This window comes from Microplitis demolitor, chromosome 5 (assembly GCF_026212275.2).
Source record: "Microplitis demolitor isolate Queensland-Clemson2020A chromosome 5, iyMicDemo2.1a, whole genome shotgun sequence".
NCBI lineage: Eukaryota > Metazoa > Arthropoda > Insecta > Hymenoptera > Braconidae > Microplitis > Microplitis demolitor.
In genome coordinates, this window is record NC_068549.1 from 4,582,337 (window position 1) to 4,607,391 (window position 25,055).

The 25,055-nt window shown below is 27.8% G+C and overlaps 1 protein-coding gene across 7 annotated transcripts in view; it reads left to right on the forward strand.

The window, feature by feature from the left end:
• The window catches only part of LOC103571969 (SH3 and multiple ankyrin repeat domains protein 2), a 193,395-nt gene that overhangs the window by 95,617 nt on the left and 72,723 nt on the right, over positions 1-25,055 (forward strand). The window contains exon 1 of one of the 7 annotated variants that reach the window (XM_053738921.1): positions 14,932-14,949. The exons of the other annotated variants lie outside the window; for them this stretch is intronic. The gene's annotated coding sequence lies outside the window, so the exon portion shown is untranslated. Of the gene's footprint in view, positions 1-14,931; positions 14,950-25,055 lie in introns of those variants that run through there. 7 annotated transcript variants of the gene reach the window in all.

Here is a 25,055-nt window from a genome sequence, read left to right on the forward strand (position 1 = left end):
CTCAGACCCATACGACAATGCCGAGGGCACAATGCTACTAGTTTTTCCCGCCATAATTTTTGGCATCTCAATCAATGTAGACTATTGTATTACCGCCAAAACTATATAGATGTCGTTAGACTAGGTTCTTCTGCCAAACGCATTGTAGAGAGGGCGATGCAGTGTGGGCCTGACGGCCATACTGACATTGCGGCATCCGCGACAACTATCGCCAATGTTACTATTCCCGCAATGGTCGAATCATCCATGCATACAATTTTACAACGTATAAGAATCTTCGATGCCATACAGTATGGCGTTCGAGCCCATACTGGCATAGTAATATCCGCAAAATATTTCTTATCGTTCATTCTGTATTCTAAGTGATTTTTTTTAAAATTCCGGAATTCCAAGCAATCGAGTGAATTTGGATTGAAATAAAATCCGTAATTACTTCAAATTCACTCCCTATTTTTGCAGTGTGAATTTAACTGCCAATGTACGAAAAAAATTTGTTCAGAAATGATTCCAAGATAGTTCACTCTCTTAAATCTGAAGTAGTGAAAATAGTGACTATTCACTATTTGCTAGTGAAAAGTATATCACTAATTCAAATAATGGTGTACTTTTCACTAGCAATAAGTGACTATTCACTACCAAATAGTGATTTTCACTAATTCATTTTTAGAGAGCAGGTTGTAGAACTTTTAAGTTCGAGACAAATTTCAACAATTTGAACTTTTCTCAAACTTTACTAAATTTTTCAATGTCGTCATTTAACACAAAAAATATAACACGAATCGTTTTTTAACACAGATACACAATACTTTTTACTGTAGATGAAAATCATTAATTTTTGAAAAAAGTTCAACTTTAAATTAAAATCCTTCTTAAATTTCGAAGTTTTACACTTCAGACTTTTTGGAAATCTCTTTAGAACAAATCTTTTTTTGCACGAGTCTAATATCAACATTCCGTGTCAATTTGTCTCTAAAAAGAATTCAATCAATGAGATATTCAGCAGTAAAACTATTCAAATACATTCACCCAGATTAATGCTACTTGTATTTAATACGGAACAAAATTAAAAAAGAAAAAAAATAACTTTCCTATTCAAATAACAAAAGACCAGATTGACAACTGCTATCATTTGACCTAATTTTTTTTTTATTTCAAAGCACACTCTTATTTAAATATTCTAAAACTATATGAGTTACTATAAAAAAATATATAAACATTTTTTACATCATCCTTTGTCATATATTTTCTTTGTTTATGCTTATGATTTAAAAAAAAGTTGTTATAAACATCAAAGCTTTTTTTTTGTTAGTTATAAGTTTCACATTATGCAAGTAACCAATAATTTTTTTCACTCGTTCATTCTTTATAGAGCATAACAAAAAATCTGGCAAACAAAAAAAAAACCAGTATAAAAATATATATGTACTGTATTTTTGTATTGCCGATATACGCTGCTAAGTAATTTTCCGCGGATTTATCTCGCGAGTTTTTAAATTAAATATAAAATCATACGGAAATGATAAAATGGAGAAGACGTTAGCTTGTAGTATAAATGAAGACTAGATAAAGAACCCCAGGAAGTAAGAGAAGAAATAATAAAATTTATTACAGGTTAAATTCGCCTAGGGTTAATAATCTAGATTGCCGTACGCTCCTGGTACCTTTTTCACCTTCCGCGCTATATTATCATCATCTCTTTTCCTCATGCTTCTCTACCAATATTACAGTCTCTCATTTTACCTTGCTTGCTCTCTCACCCTCTACTTCTATTCGATCAATAGTCTGGACCAAAACAGGGCCGTCGTCTTTACCAGGCGCTCGTCCACTGGCTAAACTATTTTAACTCACGATTTGTACAGTGTAAAAAAACGGTGTTGAAATGAAATAACACCGGTGTAGACGGTGTTATTTGGCGGTATTAAATTAGTGTAAAAAAAAAATCCACCTATAGAAATTAGAAAAAAAAATGTATATTATATTATCTGGAGGAAATTTCAATTTTGCTTTGTACTTATTTAAATAATTATTTATATTATACGTAATTTATTTAAAAATTACACAATTACTCCCGCCATTTCAATTACCAATAATTTAATTAATTAATAAAAACACTAATCAACTGCAGTTCCGGACAAGTAAAAATATTCACAAAGTTAAATATTTTAACACTGGTAAAGAATATTTACACCGGTGGCGGTGTTATTTTAACACCGTTTTCGGTCTTGAAATTTAACACCAAAAATTTTAATACTTGCACTGCCTGGACTTACCCCGTTTTTTTTTTTACAGTGCAATTACCAATATACTGTAAAAAATCACCGGGTAAGTCCAAGCGGTGTAAAATATTTTACTTTGTGAATATTTTTACTTACTTGATCACTTTACTTGTTAATAAATGATATTTTTTATTAATTTTCATAAAGAACTAACATTTTTTGTGTTTTATAATCTTTAAAATTAATACTCCAAGCGGACGCAGATTACCCCACTTTTACACCAATACTTTAACACAACCGAATTACGCCTCCTACACCGGTTTAGTTTAATGTTAACACCGGGTGGTGGTAAAATGAATCCATTTTTAACACCGCTCTTTTTACAGTGTCCTATTAATTTTTATTATTGTAATCCCGTAACAGAAATAACTAACCCTATTCATCTAATCCATTAACAATAATAATAACAATTAATAAATAAGAAAATTTCTTTAACCAATGATATAAATAGTTGACATTCCAGATAATTTATTTTTAGATATTTCTTTATTTTTATCGCAAGAATTGATGTAAAAAAAAAAAATGATTGAAATTGACTGGAAATTTTTTAGAATTTGAGGGGACTTTTAAGGAATGACCTCGAGCTCATAAGAATCGCAATGAAAGTCCCCACTAGGTCGTTAGCCACCCGTGCGCACAAGTTGATAGGGTCGTTAATTAGCACAGGAATGGTCTACTTCGTTATATGTAATTGCAAAGTAGTCATGTATGTATGCAGATGCAACTCGTCTTCTTAGTCTGATGACAAACGTACATATATATACATATATATAGCCTTGTTAAAATAATTCAAACCAGTAGATACAAGAATAGATTCAGGTTATGGTCACTGCCATTGCTATATACATATATAAAACATTTGAGGTAATTTTATTCACTTGTTCTTTATGACCTTTTGAATCATGAATTTTATCTAAACCAACCATCCAATTTCAAACTAAATTTGTCATATTCTTCTGCAGGATATTAGTATTTACTACTAATACTTTCGTATATAATTATCTTTCTATTTTTATATTTGATAATAAAAAGAAAATTTAATTATGAAAATTTAAACTTTTGAAAATTTAATTTTGCGCGCCTTTTTTTTATTTTGTTTATTTTTAGAATGCTGTGATTATTATTAGTATACATCAATATTTCGATTAGAGGAAATATCTAATTTTTAATATCATCGATGTATAGATTTATTTTTACGCAATAAACTTATGCCTTTTTTTTATGAAATTTATGTATAAGGCCATTTTATGAAAAAATTGAATTTTGAAAAATTTTGGAGAATTTTTCATAGGGGATCGTACTTTTTTCGCACTTGAGCGAATGAACGGAATTGTCCTTGCTGTACTTAGTCAATAGATGGATACTTTGTCCAAATTTTTCTCACAACCGAATAGAAATTTTGACTAAATTAAACGAAAGATTGATAGATTACAGAGTAGTGTATCGAGCCTTGGTATATATTTTGTAATAAGAACTTTTATGTGTGACAAAAACTTTAACAAAATTATTTTCAAATTTTTTAGTTAACCGGAAATTTTGATTTGATTATGGAGTGAAATTTCCTGTCACTCGCAATTTAATGATCCATTATCATTTTCTAAACGAATAAAAATATAATAATTATAAAAGTTCACTTGAGAAATCTATAATTTCAAAGGTTCAAGCTTTTAATAAGAAATATCAATAGTTTATATCAATAAGTTATATACGTCCAATATTTAAAAGTTCAAATCTATCAAAGTTCAATTTTTCAGGTTCATATTAAAAAGTTAACAACTTTTTCAAGTGGAATTAAAATTAAACGAAACATACTAAATATATATATATATATATATATATATATATATATATATATATATATATATAACTTTACAAAAATTAATTTAGATTTTAAATATTTGATCAATATATAATGCAGAATGTTGTGCAAATATTTGAATATATTAAATCCAATATCAAAGCTATATTAATATTTATTTTTGGTTAAAGCTATATAACGCTCCAATTAATCGTAATAAATATCCAATCACTTAAATGATACATCGATATTAATTTTACATATAAACTCAAATTTATCATCATTTAAATTTTATATAAATGTATTTAATTAAAATAAATAAGTCAATCCTAATGAAAATAATTCGTACATATCTTGGGGAGCAGTAATTAAATAACATAATAGTAAAAATAATATAGCTTCATATATTTATAAAATACATAGCATATTTTATTAAATTTCAATTTGGACACTGCATTGTGTCCGTATTCAGATATTCATTATTAATAATAATTTATAAATGCGGGAAAGAGCACACGTGCCTCATTGGTTTATTTAAAAAATATACCGTGTAATCCCGCCACATATAATCTGCACACAGTTTACCGAGTTTACCGTATCCGGTTTTTCCCAACGCATTTACTTTTATATTTTTTTACATTTTATTATTCAAGATTCGATCGATACTCGGATAATTAGCTGCGGTTACCGCGCTGGACTGAAATAACTACAGCTCTTTTATTTATACTTTTTTTTTATTTCTGTTCATTTTCTTACTTTTTTTGTCGTATTGTTTAACTCTATTTATACAACCGAATGCTAAATTAACTTTTAATAATCTGAAGCAAGTAGTTAATGAAAATATGCAAATGTCGCTTAACAAAGAGGTTAAAAAACAAAATAAAAAAGTCGGGAAAATTTTATCCACAGTTTTTCATACTGAGCATTAAAAATATTTTCATTTTCAAAAAAGACTAAGATATTTTGTTTATTAAATAAAGAGTTGAAAGAATTAAGGTCATAGCTTTTATTCAAATTGGATGAAATCAAATTAATATATATATATATTTATCGTTAAATCAATTAAATAATTATATGCTAACAGAAATGTACGTTGGTTATAATTTATCAACTAAATACATTTGATAAATGCTCCACATTAATATATTTCAATAGAATAGAGTGATTGAACCAGTAAATGAACGATGCATTGGGTTTACATATAAATTTACATTAATATATATTCAGTTCTAAAGTTAAATATCTAAATTATGGTCTATTGGTAGATTAAACTCTACATTATCGATTCCATTCATTACAGGCTTAGTTTTTAATGCACTAGTACAATAATTATAGGTAAAGTAAGAAATAGTGCCCATTTTCCTAGTTAATGAACAATCATACCGGCAAATAAACAGCCGAAACCCAATGAATGAACAAGATCCAGTTAATGAACTCTAGTAAATTAACAGACAAAATTTCTTTAATATATGTACATCACTTGTTATTATACTGACAGATGATTTTTAAAGTCAGCAATAAACCTAATAATTGGTGATAAATCAGAATAAGTTATATTTTGTAAAAAAATTAATATTTTTTAATAATTATAATCTATCGATTACATCAAATGTATGACAGTTGACTTTCTAATGTTAGTTCGAAAATCTTTACAAATTGAATGTTTATTTGCTGAACGCGTGTCTAGTAGCATTTTGGCATAGTAATACCAGAAAGACAGATTTTTTCAAAATTTTTTTATCACTTTGAAAACAACAAAATATTATAAAAAGTTATTTATATGCCTATTTGACGTCAATTATTATTTAGCCTGAAACCAAAGGGCATATGGACAACTATAGGCCTTTTTGGTTTTAATTATTTTATTTGTCAAAATATTAATTTCGAGTTTTTCTGATGCGATTGGCCTGAAAAAAATTTTTCATGCCTTTGCGGCTTTTAAAGTTGATCTATATATGGATATATATGTCTTTTTGGAATTGGAAGCAACAGACGACAAAGAACTGTAATTTTATAAGCATGAAAGCAAAAACCTTTGAATATCGTAAAACTCATCCACTAGTACAAAATTCAATGATTAAATAACCGTTCATTAAATCATCAAAAACTAATTACGAAAAATGATATGTTATATTGCTGTTAAAAAAAAAAAGGTATGTTGTGATAAATTTATCGAGTGTGGAGAGTATGTTCACTAGCACACCTGATGGCACGTAAACGTGCAGAAATCAAGTTGAGGAGCAAGAAGTAAACAAAGAGATAAGAAAATAAAAAGATGGCACACCCCGCTAACTCACTGACTGTATACCGATATACCTTGAAGATATCGTAGTGCGATTTAGTGCACTGTTGGTCTGGACTTGGCGTTCGGCAACGCTGAAAATCAGCATCGAGAATCTCGCCTACAACCGATCGAAATGTTTCTCTTGTCCTTGGAAACAGAACACGCACCGGGGGTGGTGGGTAGCGAGAGGGTCGTGAGGAGGTGAAGAGGAAAGCAAAAGACGATACCAACTGAGTAATCTCTCTTTCTCTCAGTACACACTTGGGTCTCGCGATTCCACTCAGTGTGCTTGTAAATGTCTATGCGAGTGCTGCCTTATTTCTGCAATGAAAAAAGAGAGATTTTATAAATAAAACAAAATAAAAAATTGTATTAAAGTGTACAAAGATCCAAGGACGATATTATACTCGAGAGGAAGAGCATACTATTGCGGGAATACGATAGTAAATAACAGTAACGATCCTGGGACACGAGAGAAATGTTACCACTAATTTATTTTAATCGTCGGAAAACCAGAAAACATCAGCTTTGTTTCGAATACCACTTTAGTAAATAATTAACTACCACTAGAATTCGTCATTATATTTTCTGTTATAAAGTGATTTTTTATTATTATTGATATTCTTTATCAATTTCTTAATATATCTGATCATTTAAATCGGAAAATTGTGCAGAATATTTATTTTTTATGATGGCAGTATTCGTTTTCATGAATACACCGAAAAGAACGAGTTAAAAAAAATTTCTTTAAAAATTATTCAATCGAAAACTTTCAAATTCATGACTATATACAATTTCAAGATGACAATTTTGAACTTTTCAAAATAGAGATTATTTTATTGGATTATTGGATTTGAACTTGATGCAATTACATTTTTAAAATTCAAAATTAACTATTATCGAACTTTATATGAACGATGAAAAGTTTGGAAGAAATAATACATCGTAAGAAATATTTTGCGGATATCACTATGCCAGTATGGGCTCGAACGCCATACTATATGGCATCGAAGATTTTTATACGTTGTAAAATTGTATGCATGGATGATTCGACTATTGCGGGAATAGTAACATTGGCGATAGTTGTCGCAGATGCCGCAATGTCAGTATGGCCGTCAGGCCCACACTGCATCGCTGTCTCTGCAATGCGTTTGGCAGAAGAACCTAGTCTAACGACATCTATATAGTTTTGGCGGTAATACAATAGTCTACATTGATTGAGATGCCAAAAATTATGGCGGGAAAAACTAGTAGCATTGTGCCCTCGGCATTGTCGTTTGGGTCTGAGGGTCTGCTGTTTCACCGTGCCTGCTATGCATACGTGTGACCAATACAATAGCTCCAGTACTATACAGTATAGTAAATAACGCTATACTTCTGGGACTTGTTACAATACTGTCTTGGAATATTTCACATACTATTTTAGTATTTGTCTAGAGACCATACGCATGGTATTGAACACCATGCATTTTTTACAGTGTACATTTGAGTTGAACTATAGTCAAGTATATTTCAAATTCAACTATAATTTTACTCAATAGAGTAAAATTACTATTTGTGGGCACTATTCCATTTTTGGTCATTTAATATTTTATTTTAATTAATGAAAAAGTATAAAAAAAAAACCTGCATTGTAATAGTGTGATAAAAGTATCTTTGAACACATTTTTGAAATTACTTATGTCATTGTATCTATTTGAAATTATATTATTAAAATTTTTCAAGGGTCCAAAACTAGCTCTAAAGTAGCCAAAAATAGTACCTTTACACACGGAAAAATTATTCTTGTTTGAAATGCTATGGTGTCATAGCAAAACCGGACTATTTTGGTCACCTAACGAAAATCAAATGAACATATTTCAAAAATTACGCTAAAGTATTATAACCAATGTAATTTTGAATACATGTTTATTAATTTCCGGTCGATGGCCAACATCATATGGCTTTACAATAACACTACAGCATTTCAAATAAAAACAATGTCTCAGTGTAAATTATAATAATGTACACTATTTCACAAGAAACTGCACAACAAAAAAAAAAAACAATAGAATTCAACATTGGACATAATTGCGATCGATAACCAATTTTAGTGTTTTTAATTATTGTCCACCTCCTTATTTGTGTTCATTTATAATTGTTTTGAATTTTCTATTTCATGAGGTACAAAAAAATTTTTTTATTCTTTAGTTTGAGATTTTCACGAATATTAAAAATCAAAAATGATGATTCTGAAATTTACGGAAATATTATCAGGCGCCATTCTGAAAAATTACCACAAATTTGTCAACTTTAAGTTTCAAATTGTCAAAAATTTAAATTTCACATGATGAACTTTCGAGAAGTTTTTTCTTACACGAAAGATGACTGGAATCACATTTAAAATAATTAAAACTAATTTACTAAACAAGAAATATCATTTAGTGAATATTTGAAGCTGCAGAGATTAATTTAATTTTTTTATTTCCTCTGTATTTATTTATTATTATTTTTTTATTTTTTAAAACTTTCTACTCAGTCTTCTTTATTTATTTTACTTAAAGACTTTGCCACCTGCAAGAATCTGCATAAATTCTTTTCTGGCGCGCTAATAAATCCCACGTTGCCTTCTATTTCATCTCGGTTCATTTTATTTTTTTATTTTTCTTTTACATCTGTACACTTCGAAATGCGGAGATATTTAACATCATCGTCTTAGTAATTTCTCATACAACTTATCAACATAATATCAGTTAAATTTTTCATTAAATCAAAATCTTTTTTTTTTTTTTAAATTAATAAATAGCAAGTAAAATTTTTTCGTTTGCAAATGATAGCTTTTAGCGATTAAAAAAAACTAAATAAATAATTCTATTGTTTCCAGCTGAAAATAACTAGATAACGATAACTACAAGAGAGATCCTCTATAAACTATTAAGTGAAGCACGACGTGAATTCTGTCTGAAAGCGAATTTTAGTCTTTAGATATCTCGAATTACTATCCATGAAACTCTTGTTACAATTTACTTGTTTATTTTTATCAACATTATACCACTTCGTGTCAATTTATATATTCTCTCGTTCCCTCTCTTTATAATTTGAAATAATATTCACCTTTTCATTTTATTTTTACATACTTCAGATGCACACGCGCTGTATTCTTTACGACCGAAATTATTTTTTCGACTAATTTACTCATGTTAAATCATCTTTGCATTCTTTAGGGTACACTAAAATAGGTTAAATTGTATACCAGTACAAAGAAAATTTAGTAAGACAATTTCGACCCGATATTAAGTCGATTCATTATTCCATTGATTTAAAATAAATTAATTTAATCCAAAAAACCAGTGGTAAATTGTTCTGTACACTGTGAAAAATTCCCATTAAATTTTACTATGGGTGCATTGTAACCCCGGACCATAAGAAAACTGATAAAAAATTTACAAGTGTCCCATAGTAAACGTATGCGCATAGGCCCCAATCGTGTTGTCTGCGCATACCGTTTACTATGGGACACTTGTAAATTTTGTGCCAGTTTTCTTATGGTCCGGGGTTTCAATGCACCTATAGTAAAATTTGTTGGAAATTTTTCACAGTGTAGGAATTTTCAGAACCACGATAACTTTTGAAAAATATAACAAATAAGCCTAATTTTTTTTTTTAGTAGCTTTGTATTTTTTATCCGAAAAAACTCTTTGAAAATTACAATCACAATCCTTTTTGTTTAATTGTAATTAATAAAAAAAATTAAAAACCGGTAATTCATATAAAATTTAGCTGCCATTTTTTATTTTTGTTAGTATTTTTTCTTTCTTTTTCTCACCACCAACTAATGGCAGCAGCACTAACGTAAACGGATAGGTTTGAAAAAAAAAGAGCGACATCTAAGACAAAAAGGCGGGATATTTTTAAAAAATTTGAAATAATAAAATTCAAACTGGAAGAAAAAACTCAAAATAAAAAGTGACATTAATAATTTATGTTTAATAAAAATTCATAATTATTATGAGCGATTGAGTTGTGTTCTTTTGCATTTTCCGACATTTTTTTTTTTTTTTTTTTCATTTTAATTATAAAACAAAGGAAGTTCTGAGATAAACAAGTTATCGAATTAAAATGTTTGAATAAAAGATAAACATCAGACAACACAATTAAACTTAAAAGAAAAAGCTTTCTGTCTGCTATTTATTTTCCGTTTTATAAAGAAAATTTTTCTAGTGATACAAAAGCTACTAAATAAAAAGTATATGCATACCGTTGAGATTTATTATTCAAGAACAAATAATTGTAAACAAAAGGATAATAATTCATTATTACAATGAAGCATACAAAAGTTTTTATCATTTCACACAACTTTGAAGTTGATAAAATTTTTTCTTTTGCTTCTTATTTTAGTACAACGAAATATTTTTAAAGAATTGTAGAAAAGCATGGGGCAAGTGAGTCAGCTTGGACTCTGCGTTCAGTTTTAAATTTTTAATAAAACCAAATTAATTTTTCTGTCAAGCTTTTGTTATCTGAATTATTCTCTTTAAAACTAGATAAAGATCACGAGGGTAAAATGGGCCACTATTGAAATTTTTTTTATTCATCAACTTCATTATAAAAAAAAAAGCTTTAATTCTCTTATCAAATATACAAAAATTCATGCAGGGAACTATTTTTTTTAAATATTTTTTTAATAGTGACCCATTTTACCCCAGATTCAGCAGTTTTTCAGTTCTCAATTAATTCAGGTAACGAACTCAGAAAAAAAAAATTCTTCACTGAAAATTTAAAAGTGGCCGCGTTTCCCAGACTAACCGACTTTGACCATTTTTTTTGAACCGTAACTTAAAATTTTTTAACAAAAAAATCTTTCGGTTTTAAAAGTGACGTCATTTAATTGTGCCTAGATTTCCTAGTAACGTAATTTTGTAGTAGACTATTTCTCATTTCAGCAGGAGGCAACTAAAAATTTAAATTGCACTAAAGAGAATAAAAAAGATAACATATAAATAAAAGATACCGAAAGGACGAAGGTTAGAATTATAGTATAAATATTTAAAACGATTTAAAAGCCAAGTTTGCGATCCTGACAAATAAAAAATTTATTTATCATGATAAGTAGCCGTGAGAGCCAGGACTACCCATCGAGAATTAACCTTTTTACACTTCTCTTCTTCCTCTCGTTTTCTATCTTATATCTATTTTACTATTTCTCAACCACCCGTTCACAGTCCTACGAGTAGTCTTAACATCCGCCACTTTCATATCCTCCTTCTTTTCCTCCTCCACTTCTTTATTCCTGTTCTACCTGTTAAAGTGCCTTGTGGGCAATGAGATTGTATGTCGAGTAGTTGTCTCTACAAATAAGGGTACAGCTATTTACATAATTTAATATGACGAGCTTTTTAGTGACGTTGTATTGCTACTGTTAATGTATTTTATTGTTACATTTTTATTTGTTCACTTAAAATAAAAACATTAACTTCAATATAACTTACATCTAAATATAAAAATACACATGTAATGCTAATAATGTGGGGTTCATTTTAAATATATGAATAACAATATACATTTAACTTTAACAGGAAGTTATGATGATGCATTATCGTGATACCTTAATGCTTTCGAAGGTCATACAACTTCCGGTTTGCAACCATTGATGAACTCAAGCAAATCAGATACGGAAGTTATAACCTCGTTTTTAATTACATAATTCATATCATAATTTTTATTACAATGTCGTACGGTAAAATTTCGGTCATTACATAATTCAAGTTAATAAATTATCCTTCGAAAAAAATTTAAGGTGAAAAACTCTGAACTCCATCAGTACCATTAGTCGCTCACTTTAAATGATGAATATTCGCATGTTTTGGAAAAATATATCAGCCCTTTATTTAAAGATACCCGTGTGAAAAAAATTAGTTTAAAAAATGTTCCAAAAACGTTCATGATAGAGACGTTCCAAAATTGAGATAATTCTGAACTTTAAGTTGAACATTTATGGAGTTTTGAAAAAATTAGAAAGTGCAAAATTTTGAACTAGTGAAGGTTTTTCCTGCGCATTTTTTGAGCAAAAATAATTTAACGTCAATTTTTTGGGTTTTAAGAATTTTGAAAAAAACGGGTATTAAGTAGGCTTTTTGAAAATTTTCGACTCTCGGTTTGAAAATATTTATGAACATTTTTTTTGACTTTTATTATAATTTTTTGAAAGTCAGTATTTTTCACTTTTTGATTTGTTAAAAAATAGACCAAAAAATGAGTGATTGGAATTAGTTATGAATCGCAAAATTTTCAATTTATATCATTTTTGTTAAAAAAATGGAAATCCGCAAGAAAAGTAGACACTAATTTAAAATTTTGCACACTTGTAATTATTTTAAATTTCCAAAAATTTTCATATCAAAGTTTGAAATTGTCTCAATTTTAGAAGTTCACTCTTAGGAACTTTTTTGGAACCAATTTTTTTTTACATTTTTTAATATAAGTTAAAAATTTCAAAAAAAATTTTTGTTGAGGTTCTAGTTTCTTTGGAAAAAAAAATCACAAAGTAAAATTATTTCCTCACAAATTATGAGTTTTCTTTTTTAAATAATAGCATTTTAATAAATTATTTATGTTTCAATACTATAATTTACTGTTAATTGATAGATATTAATTTATTCTATAAATTATCAGAACATAAAAATATGAAAGTTGATAATAAATATATTAAAATAATAACATTCCTTTCATGACTACAACGTCGAACTTAATCGTTACAATTTAAAAATAATAACAAATTATTTGAAATTTCTATTATATAATCGTAGTTGTAAATTCCTTAAATGTATGGTCTTGTTTAATGAATGTCAAGACAGGTAGAGCTACGAACAATTTAATGAATTTGTGACCTATAAGTTGAGGTTCACAATTTTACGGGACACTGTCTCTCGAAATGAGAATAACTTAAACGAAACGTCGTTCGGTCACCGGAATATGTTAGCTGGATAGTTGCCAGACACGTGATGAGAATGAGAACAAGTTCGCGAGACAAGAAAATTTTCAGTCTTATCTGTTCTATTAATTTTCTTTTACTCATTTTATTTAATGCTCGATGAAATTTTCCTGCACCTGTATTAAATTCAACTATAGTCCTCTAAAATCCACTGTTCTAACATTTAACCAACGAGATAATTATCAAATTGACCTACATTTCTTCCAGTCAAAGCGAATCTTTGTTTGATTTTCATTAAAGAAATTGTTTAAATTGGATTTCTATCTCTTATAAATAAATCAACTTCATGATTTTTTTAATTATAAAAGATTTCACTTTGCTAGTTTATATTTACATATATTTAAAACTTAAATTCTTATATTTATATATTGTCTTAAGTATAAGGGTGGTTGATTATTTTTTTGAAGTCCGTTGACAAACGCAGTATATTGAAAAAAAATTCTTATAAAAATTTGAACTCTTAATATTCATATTTTGATACATAGAAAAAAAAAGATCTCATAGGAAAATAAGTGAAAATTTTCTTAGGGCAAGTAAAAATTTTTTACGCTAAGACATTTTTTTTCTGTCTAATTTTATGTACCCGAAGATCGGAATATTTTTCGCAGCACGAAAATGAAAAATAAAAAATCTATGAAATCTATATTTTTGAAATGTTTCGCATAGGAGCTAATATGTCAGCCGAAAATTGCAGGCCAGCCCGAACTACCCCTCAAGCAGTCAAATTACATAAATTTTTTCAATTTTCATTGCGCGACAAAACTTCCGATTTTCAGGTACATCTAATTTTTTATTTTTCAATTGCCCATTTAATCAGCAGAATACAAATTTCTGTTGGTTTTTAGTACGTTGCCATGTAAAAATGTTCTTTCTAATAACGCATGATATATTTCTGAAGAAAATTTTAATGCTCTAGAAAACAGTCTTGAATTTCAAAGCGCTGCAATTGATCATCGCGAAACTACAGGGCTTTAAACTTTAAATAAGCAAAATATTTTATACCGTCTGTAGCAACAAAAAGTGAACAGTAATAAAAAATTTCTGAACTACTCAATCATCTGCAAAAAAATGTATCATTAAACCATGGCTTTTTTCATTTATTTAAAGTTTGATGAAAAATAGTATGTAATTTTTCTACAAAAAAATGTATTTATCAATTGAAATTGAATTAAAATTACTAATATTGACTATACAATACAGTAAAGTGTCTATAAGTAACGATCAGTAGAGTAATTTAAGAGACTTGGTCCTTCGAGCCGGATATATTTGCTCTGTAAAGTGAAACATAGTTTAAGCTTGAAGCATTAACTAAACACAATGAATAATTCCCATTGAGGTATTATATTGTAAGTTTCCCAGCGAAGTTTAAAGCTCCTATCCCACAACTATCTATAGATATAATATTCTATCGTGTTATGTAGTTTGCTAGGGTTACTGCGCAATCGCAAATTCTGCGAGGGGATTATAAATGATTGCACTAGTGGGATAATCGATGATCCATCGTCGTGTGTGGACGGTCATCGCATAAACCGTAAAGTGAATCGTAAATGGTCAGCTACGAGGTCATGAGAACATGGCAATGTGGTAACCAGTAACCCAACAGGGGAGAGTACAAGCAGTAGTGAGTACTCGTTGATTCTATTGTATATGTATAGCTGGTCCTGAATCCCATAGTTTACTTCACTCCCTATCCTTCTCTCTCTCTACCATCTTCATGGAATTTCATGGCATGCTACAGTATGGAAAAAAAAGTATATAAATAAATAAAATAAAATAAAAAATACTAAGAAGCAATGAGAGAAAAACTTGCTTGGTCACGTATGACCACATAAACGACTCCAGTATGCCAACACGTTAGTTATTTTATTCATATATATATATATATATATATTACTTTTTTCTATTCTTTTGAGTATATCCATTCATATATTCTTGTATTCTCTTATATTCTCTTAAAAATTGACCCAATGAAACAAAAAAAACCTCTCGTTCGAAAACTATAGAGACTCTTCCAGTTGTTCTCAAATATAATACCAAAAAACTTCTTCAATATTTCTCTAAACATTAGTGACAGCAGTTGAAAACGTCAAAAAAATGATTTAATTATTTTAAAGAAAAAAAATTTCGTGATAAATTATAATCTTTAACAATAACGTATTCAAAATATTTAAAAACTTTTTTCAACGACTTTTCATTCCGTTAATGAATTTTCTTCACCGTGATTTTTCAAGACTTGATTTAAGTATTTAAATAAGAATTTGTAATTTACATGAGAAAAAGCTCCGTTAGCGATTAGTGACCACGTAATTCTTCATTAAGTTTGTACATATTTGGTGGTACTATAACGAATACATTTAGCTAATGGTGCTGCAATCTATGTAAATGTATGCATTGACAATAAAAGATAATTGTAATGTTCTTTCAATAATAAATAGACAGCTGATAGTTCAATATTTGTAAAATAATAGTTAAAAGTGGATTTTATTTTTTTGAATTTTTATAAGTTTTTTGAATTTTTTATTTTACATACGATCGTTGCCAATAATCTTAAAAGCCGCAATCCCAAAATTTCTGATAAGGTAAGAGACCCAGTACCCGATCAGAGAACTACTACCCGATCACTCGTATATTTGTGAATCTATATTTACTAAATTTTACTAAACATATCTATACTAATACATGGAGTGATCAGGTACTAGTTCCCTGATCGGGTACTGGGTCTTTTACCTTAATTTCAAAAAGACTTACATTCTTATACGCCCTTTTGGCTTTAGAAAGCTCTCTGTACATAGAAAAAAATAAACTTTAAAAATTAGTGTTTGAAATTATAACCCGGAACCCGGGTGTCAATATGGGTAATTTTAACATTCCAAATAATAAATTTTATAATACGTGTCATCAATTTTCTAAGTATCAGTTACGATTTATAAAGTTCAAATAGTAATTTTTCTTGCATAGACAATAAATTTTCATACTTGTCCTGTAATTATTCACGTTTTAATCGCAAATAAAAAAATCACTATTTAGAATGCTAGTATTTACTGATCACTTAATCATTATATTACTTGTTCTCAATTTATATAGTTCATTATTTTCCGTGTAGTCAAAAGGACGAATAAAAATATGTCCCCGGGTAAAAAAATTCCAAGCGAAAATAATAATAAAATTTTTTCACGGCCACAAAGTGGCCAAGGAAAGCCCTAAGTGGTGAACACAAGACTAAAAACTTTCTAGGCCGATGAGTAGCCGATAATTAAACCCAAAAAATAACGTAAATAAGCCGACTCAATGAATCAGCCAATTTTCAGCCTGTTTATTAAAAATAATAAAATTTCGGTGTTTTTGGTCTAATTTCGACTTCTTTCAATATTCTACGGCTTTAGCGGAATTTCGGCCAAATTCAGCTCTTTCTCGGTTAAATATTTTGACCCTTGTCCTTTTGGAATTAGTAACCAGATATAAGATAAGGGAACTAGAACTTGATCACTTCATGTATTTGTGGATCTATATTTAGTAAAATTTAGTAAATATATATATATATACAAATACATGAGTGATCGAGTATTAGTTTCTTAATCGGGTACTGGATCTCATTCCGTACTGAAAAATAACGAAATTCATGATATTAAATTTTTTCACAAAACTTTGAATATTGAAATTAAAATTTCATCTATTAATGGAGAAAAATTTTCATATTTTAGATAACAAATAAAAAAAGAATGTCTGAAATTTGAATACTTATAGCGTAATATTTATCTCACAGCTTTCATAAAAAAAGAATGTGAGTTATTACTATAAACAAAGTAAAGACAGTACTTTTCAGGCGTAAAAGAAGTTGCCAGAACATGGCTAGGAGACAATGCGCTTGGTATAACAGCAGCAGACTGTTGTTGGGTAAATTCTCATGAGTAGTGTGTTCGTGGCTCACGACAACGAGCATGATGTCGACGACATCAAGCGAAAACATGTGGGTGGGTTTTAAGATGAAAAGACAAAGATGCAAAATAAGTAAAATGAATAAGGTGTACAGACCCTTGGTGATTTTATGTACCTTTCATACAGTAAACTCTGGTTAAACGACAAAACTAAAGTGACTTGGAAGTAAAATCTAAATTTAGAACTACCGGGAGTAAGAGTCTATTCAGTATTAACACTCTAACGGGATGCGTCTCGCTAATCACTTCGTTTTCCTTTTCCTTTACTTTTATTTCCTTTTATTTTTTCTCAGTCTCCCGCTATTTCTCACCGTGCTCCTGTTTCCACTGGCCACCCCCACCTCTATTCCCACTATTACCACTACCACGTGCATCATCCAGTTTATTCTCTCAGTTCAACTATGGAGGTCTTTTAATAAATTGACAACCTCATGTTCTAAAGATTCAAAGACTTACCATTGCAATTTAATGAGCTTTTTTATGAGCTTATTATTTTGTCTTGAATATTCATTTTTTATACAAAACATATTAAAATTAAAGACTACATATTATACTCATTTTATTTGGTTCATCAATTATTATAATTTAATAACCAGTTTTTATTTTTTCGGTTAATTATCTAGTTTATTTAATTAATGAAAATTGTCACCTATTCTCTTTCTCATATTTTAAATATAATTAGAACTCTGTTACACTTTACGACGACTTAGAAAAAATAAATTTTCCTCAAAACAAATCGCAATTTTTTAAATAATTAAATTTTTAGATTTATTTTATATTTTTTTAAAAATATGAAAATTGTTATTTGCTGGTTTTCATTATTTTTTAGCAAATAAAATTGTATAAACAATCGGTTTCCGCTTCTCCTTGAACGGAAAAAGGAAAAATTTGTGGCAGCGATTTTTTTATTAAAATCGATGGAAAAATTTTGGATGAATTTTTATGCCTTAAAATTTTTGATTTTGAACATATTAATAAAAGTAAGAATTTAATTTATATCACAATTTTGGATAAATTTAAATTTCCCGCGATTTATACAATTCGGCGATTGACTTTTTTTTCAAAATTTGAATTTATTTTTTTTTTTTTATTTGAATTTGTTTTTTTTTTTTTAATTAGAAATTTGATTACAAGTTATTTATTTTTTTTTTTTATTAATCTATTTTTGTAAAATTAAAATAAATTTTGATTTCTCGCAATTCGAAAATTCGGCTATTGACTTTTTTGTTTTTTAATTTAAATTTAAGTTTTTTTTTCGATAAAAAATTTTATTACAAGTTATTTATTTTTTTTTATTTATCTATTTTTTTTAATTTAAATAAATTTAAATTTCCCGCAATTTATGAAATTCAATTTGTAAAAAAGAAAATTGTCGGTAAAAAAAATTAATAAATAAATAAAAAGTTGTAATTATGTAATTAATAATTTTTATGATCGTTTTTTTAAAAAATTGATGAATAAATAATTCAATTCAAAATTGATTAAATAAACATGGTAATTATCCTTAATAGTTACGTAGTGACTGCGAGTTGCTAGTAAAATATTATTTTAGTAAACAAATTATTTTCATTGATAATTTGATCTTACAAAGATCAAAAATAATTTTTTTCATATGAATAAACATTATATATTTATTCTGGTATTTAAATTAATGAACTTAAAATAAATATTAAATTTATCATTCAATATATGTCACAATAAAAAAAAAAAAAAAAAAAATTGTAACAGCTGTAGGAAACGTTAAAAATAAAGCTCGATGACATACAAAATAATTCCGGATAAATATATGATCCGGTGTGCATTTAAAAACTAAAGAGAGCATTTTCGGTAAAAATGTAATGAGCGAAAAAAATATGAGATATATATGATAAAAAGAACATGAGAATTCAGTTGGAAGTATGACATTTAGTGACAAACTAAATAGGAAAAAAAAGATATAATTTAGAAGCATAAATGATGCATTGCGCTATGTGTCATATATATATAATTGAAATTCAAATAAAAGGGGATGGATTTTATACCAGGTGTATGAGAGTGACCCCATATAAAACGCGCAAAAGTTAAATGGTTTTCATTTAACAACGCAAATAAAGTGCTCGTGCATGTCGCATATCCTGAGTAAATTATCGAACCCACGGGGGAGAGAATGCAGTAGGGATCATTGCCAGGCGTCCGGAATCGCATCTGGGATCGAGGTCACTCAGATTTGAACTTAATTAACTCGATTTAATCAAGAGATTTAGTCTTTAGTCTAAACTAAGCCTCAATCATTTTAATAACTCTATTTTCCTTCATTATCTTTTTTTTCCAGATTATTTAAAAAAATACTACGAGAAATTTCGAAAAATCTAAAAAAAAAAATTTTTTTTGTATTTTTTAAATTTCTCAGTTTATTGACTATCGATCGAATGATCTTAAATTTACAGGAAAGTTAACAACTGACAAGCTCTGTCAATTTCCGCAAATACGTAAATCAGTTAATTAATTGAAAAGTTATAGAACTTACCCCCTCCCTAGCACATACACGCGCACGCGCATCGTCATCATCTGCATCTGATGAAAATTCGATTTCTGAAAATCGGGGTAAAAAAACTCCAAATTTTTCGATAATCGTCGAAAAAATGGCGCGAAGCTGAAAATTAAATATAAGAAATTTGAATAAAATTTTGAATTATTAAAAAAAAAAGTAAAAATATTTTTCTTCCCCGTGTCAAGTTTTTTAATTTTTTACTCAAGACAAAAAAAAAATTATTTTCTAGTTTGCTCAGCCATTTATTAATTTCCACCCAACTTTATTCCATAAATTACAAAAAAAAAAAAAAACTACAGCAAATTTTCTTTTCTTATAAATTTTTAAATTTCTGTAAAACTAATAATTTCTTTAAATCACGTCCATAAACTTCTCAATCAGTTGATATTTAAAAAAAAAAAAAACTACCATAAAAAATAAAGTTGTTTTAATAAAAATAAAAAATGTATTTGCATTAGTTCCATTATAAGTAAAAATAACTTATTTATCGGTAAATTTACAATGCACCGGTATTAAGTATAATCGGTAAAAGTAACGCCCATAAAAACATAATGCGTACACACAATCTTCGTGCCTTATACGTCGTCCTCCAAAAGATATCAAAGTGGTTGCCGCAATGAGAGGGAGTACGTATACTTATGCATCCATGCGGTATTACAAAGATTTTCCGATGTAAAGCCAATTATGTTGACAAAAACAAAAAAAAAAAAAATATATATATATATGTATGTATATAAGAGTGGGATGATTCCTATGCTCTTATTGTTACTACCCATCAAACCTTCACCCTTGCATATACTAATTGTACTTATATTTTATCTACGCTGTACATAAATCGCCCTCACTTTCGAAACAATACATATGTATATATATTTATATATATGCGTCCTTAAGTACCAAGAGAATCAAGTGGATGAGAAGGATGAAAAATTGGCAAAAATTTGGGGCGAGACTTGCGAAACTGGGAAGTTCATCTGAATGAGGGTTGTTGCTGCACGACGGGATACAAAGAATAAATATGCAGACGTTCATTATTCTAGTGGAGGAATTCGTTAGGCTCAGTACCAAGTGGATTTTTGATTGCAAGGATTTTCTTTCGTTAAATTTTGTCTTTTACTTATTAGTCATTATCATTATCTTGAGTGTTTTAAGAAAAAGTTTCTGTTCAATTTGATTTTATTAGTTGCCAATAAATTTTAATTAAAAAAAAAAAAATTGCACATTTATAAAATTCAGAAAACTATAAGTGCAATTTTTTTAAATATTTTTTTTTGTAATTTATCCTTTTGAAAAAAATGAAAAAATTATTAGTCGGCTAACTTTAGTATTGTTTATATTTTTGTGTTACATAAAAATACTATTTGCGTTATTAGAAGCATTATTACATATTTGACGACACTATAAATTTGAACTCTACTTAAGCTTTATCGATTTTCGTGAAGCTTAATGCTGTTTGATAAGTAGTTTCCTGTTAATTTATGAAATATTTATCTACATATTTTATTGATTCTCCTAATTATCACGAAGTACTTAAGATAAGTAAATGTACATTCAGACGTCAAACTTTAAAACACTCATTATTTACTTTTTTATTTAATAATATTGATTATAAATTTTAAATTTAAAATGAACAAAAAATTTAATTATTACACAGAAAAAAATAATTTCTTGATACAAAAAATTTTTACTCGCCCCAAGAAAATTTTTTCCTATCCCAAAAAATTTTTCGCATTATGAATTAGAAAGAAAAATTTTCTTAGGATGAGAATGAATTTTCTCAGAGCAAGAAAAAATTTTTTGAGTCAATAAGTCTCAAGAAAATTTTTGTGTTTAATTTATAATAAAAAAAAATTATTGCATCAAGAAATTCTTTTTTTTTTTGTGTAGAAATTTATCTTTGATGAAGTGAATAAATAATAATTATTCCAAATTTAATTTAATTTTTGTTCAGTTTAATGCATATTGAAAACTTATTTACATTTTACAAATAAAGAAACTATTAAAACTTAATTCATTAAAATAACGTCAAATATTTTAAAATTTTAATTAATTGTTCTCGTCATTTAATTTAAAATCTACAGAGTTATATTATCAATTATAAAATAAATAGAATAATTTAGCAAAAAGATTTAGTAGATATTTTTATCATTAACATTATCATCAACTCAAGCAAGAAAATGGTGTTATATATATATATATATATATATATATATATATATATATATATATATATATATATATATATATATATAAATGTTCATAGACACTCTTTCTTTTATAAGTAATTCGTGTGTTGAAGGGTTTTAATTAAATTACCGTTCAATGCATCCCATGTGTAAAACTATCAAATTTCCTACCAGGAACCTTTTGCGAATTCTCTTAAATAACAAGGCATCGTATCGATTAATCGATATCTACCTCTCTCTCCATTAACTTGAAAAAACCACTTCGAATGACGTAGATATTTCATCAAGGCACTTTTTTTTTAACTGTTTATTTTACGTAAAAAAAAAAAAAAAAAAAAAAAAAAAAACGCAAATTTAAATTAAATTTTTGCACAAAAAATCAACAATTGCTTAACTATTTGCTTGTTTAAAAAAAAAATGTTAACGCAAACAATTTAACGCACATGCGTAATAATTTTGCAATTAATTAGTGAAAACAATGTCAGCTAATTGCGAAGTTTTTTTTTTTTACTGTAATCTTTTATGTAGCAGCAACTGCGGCTCAATTAATAATTCTTGATGAAAAAACGTTTAAAATTCTCTTGGAAAGTGATTTGATTCTCAACGAATGAATTCAGCAGCCGAGACTATTTTTTTTTTTTTTTTTTTTTTTTTATTTTCCATTCGTTAATTTTTTTATTTTTCTATAATATATACATATATGTACATACTCTGATCTCATACTTGTTTATTTATTTATTTATATCTTGAAGTTTTTAGGATCAATAAAACCATATCACTAAGTAATTTGTATCCATACATTATTCTTTACTCTCACGATCTGGTGCATACTCGAATAAGTAATCGACTCGTAAACCCGATCTTCAAGAATTCCCGATGACGTAGACCGATCGTAAATCACAGTAACGTCGATGGATCGATCGTTATGGCGATTCTTCTTTATCTATTCTCATTAGCCTCTACAACCTTCACTAAACTTCAGTACGTTAGCTTTTACAATAGTTTACCAGTTTGAAACTTACAACACCAATAACAGTAACATCGAAAAAAAAAAAAAAAATTTGCAAATAACTTAATTAACTGTCAATTTTTTTACATCATCTCAAATAAAAGCTGTCAAAGTTTTAGTTATTTATCATTTTATAAGACTAGACATAACATGTTCGCTTCGCTCGCCTTCATTTTTTCAAAAATCCCGCCAATATCTCATTCGACCAATCAATAACCGAATAAAATAGTCACAGAAATGACGTAAAACGATACGACATCCGGTCATCAACTTTTTAGAAGAGAATAACAACATCATATTCAAGTTTGCATGGTAGAAAAATTGTTAATTTTATTTTTTAACTTCCCGCTAGAAAAATTAAAAATTTCAAAAAAAAGGTTGTGTGTGTAAACTAATTTTTGTCGTACGATATCTTTGGAACGAATCAATCGATTTGAAAATCGATTTACTTGGCGGCAATCGAAAAGGCTGATCAAGACTTAGATCTGATTAGATTTTGAAGTCGATCGGTCAAATAGTTTTCAAATCATAAAAAAATCACAGAAAAAAAGTTATCGAGTCAAGAAAATATTTTTGAAGGCGAACATTTTCGAAAACTAAGTAAAGATTTTTTGAACCAAGAAAATTTGTTTTGGTCAGAGGAAATTTATACTTCATCCGAGAAAATTGAAGTTTTTAAAAAAATTTTCTTGAATCAAGAATATTTACTTTCAATAGAGAAATTTTCTTCCTGTGTACACAGAATAGAATTTTTTGGCGCAAAAATTTTCATTTGCGCCAAGAAAATTTTTACTTGTCTAAAGAAATTTTTTTTCATTATGAATTAAAGACGAAAATTTTCTTGGGGCGAGAAAAAATTTTTTGATGGGAGAAAAAAATTCTTGAGCCAAGAAATTCTTTTTTTCTGTGAAAAAAAAAATAAAAATAAAAAAATTTTTTTTTACGGTTTTTTTTTCATATAATTCGTAAACTGCTCCACTCATTAGCTTAAAAATTTAATCAAAGTCTCAAAAAGTACTTTCACTATCAGCAAAATGGATTTTTTTTTTGGTCCAAGCGTTTTCTAATACAAACTCAAAAATTTAAAAATAATAACGTCTTTGAGCTTTCCGAATTCAAAAACTGCGCAAAATTTTGAGTTCAGCCCTAGAGTCAACTGTTTTTCAGATTTTATAAATTTACTTATTTAATTTTCTTTTCTACTTCATCTTCAGTGAGACGAAAAATAATCTTATTTTCATTACATTAAAAAAGTAAATATACGTATATATCTATATATATATATATATATATATATATATATATACTAAAATAACAAAAGTTTTAAAGAATACTCGAAAAAGAAGTCAATGAAGATACTAAAAGTTGATACTAACTCGGTACATTGACTAAGTTTCCTTAAACTTTCTGAGTGCCTGTGGCTACTCATTGCAATTGAGGACACAAATCTAATCGATAAATTTATCACAACGCAACACTTACTTTTTAATTAATTAATGTACAAGTAACTTTCAAATATTACTACATTAACTTACTTAATTCGATTAAAATTATTTCAAAGCAAATATTTTTGATTCAATAAACAAATATTTGCTTCCGCTAATTGATATCATGTAAACTAATATTTATTCATATATATATATATATATATATATATATATATATATATATATATATATATATATAAACTTTTAATTTCATAACGTAACGATGGGTTTTCAATTTATTTCTGTTGTGAATAATAAAAATTTTTTTATTATCCACAACAGAAATAAATTTCTGAAAACTTTAAAATACTTTATGACATCATAACAGAAAAGGACAATTATCTTTAATCAAAGCTGAGAGTAATTATCCTCAGACTCTTCACCTCATTCTCAATTATAACCTTTTTTGCCTGTTTCATTTTATACAATTCTCTGTTTAAATGTTGATCAAGTCCCTCACAGGTCGAGTAAAAAATTACCTTTGCGCCTTCAAAAGCATTGATAATTATTCCCTCGGACCATAGTAATTATTGATTACAATAATTATATCGGTCGATCGAAGTCGAGTTTGAATCGGGAA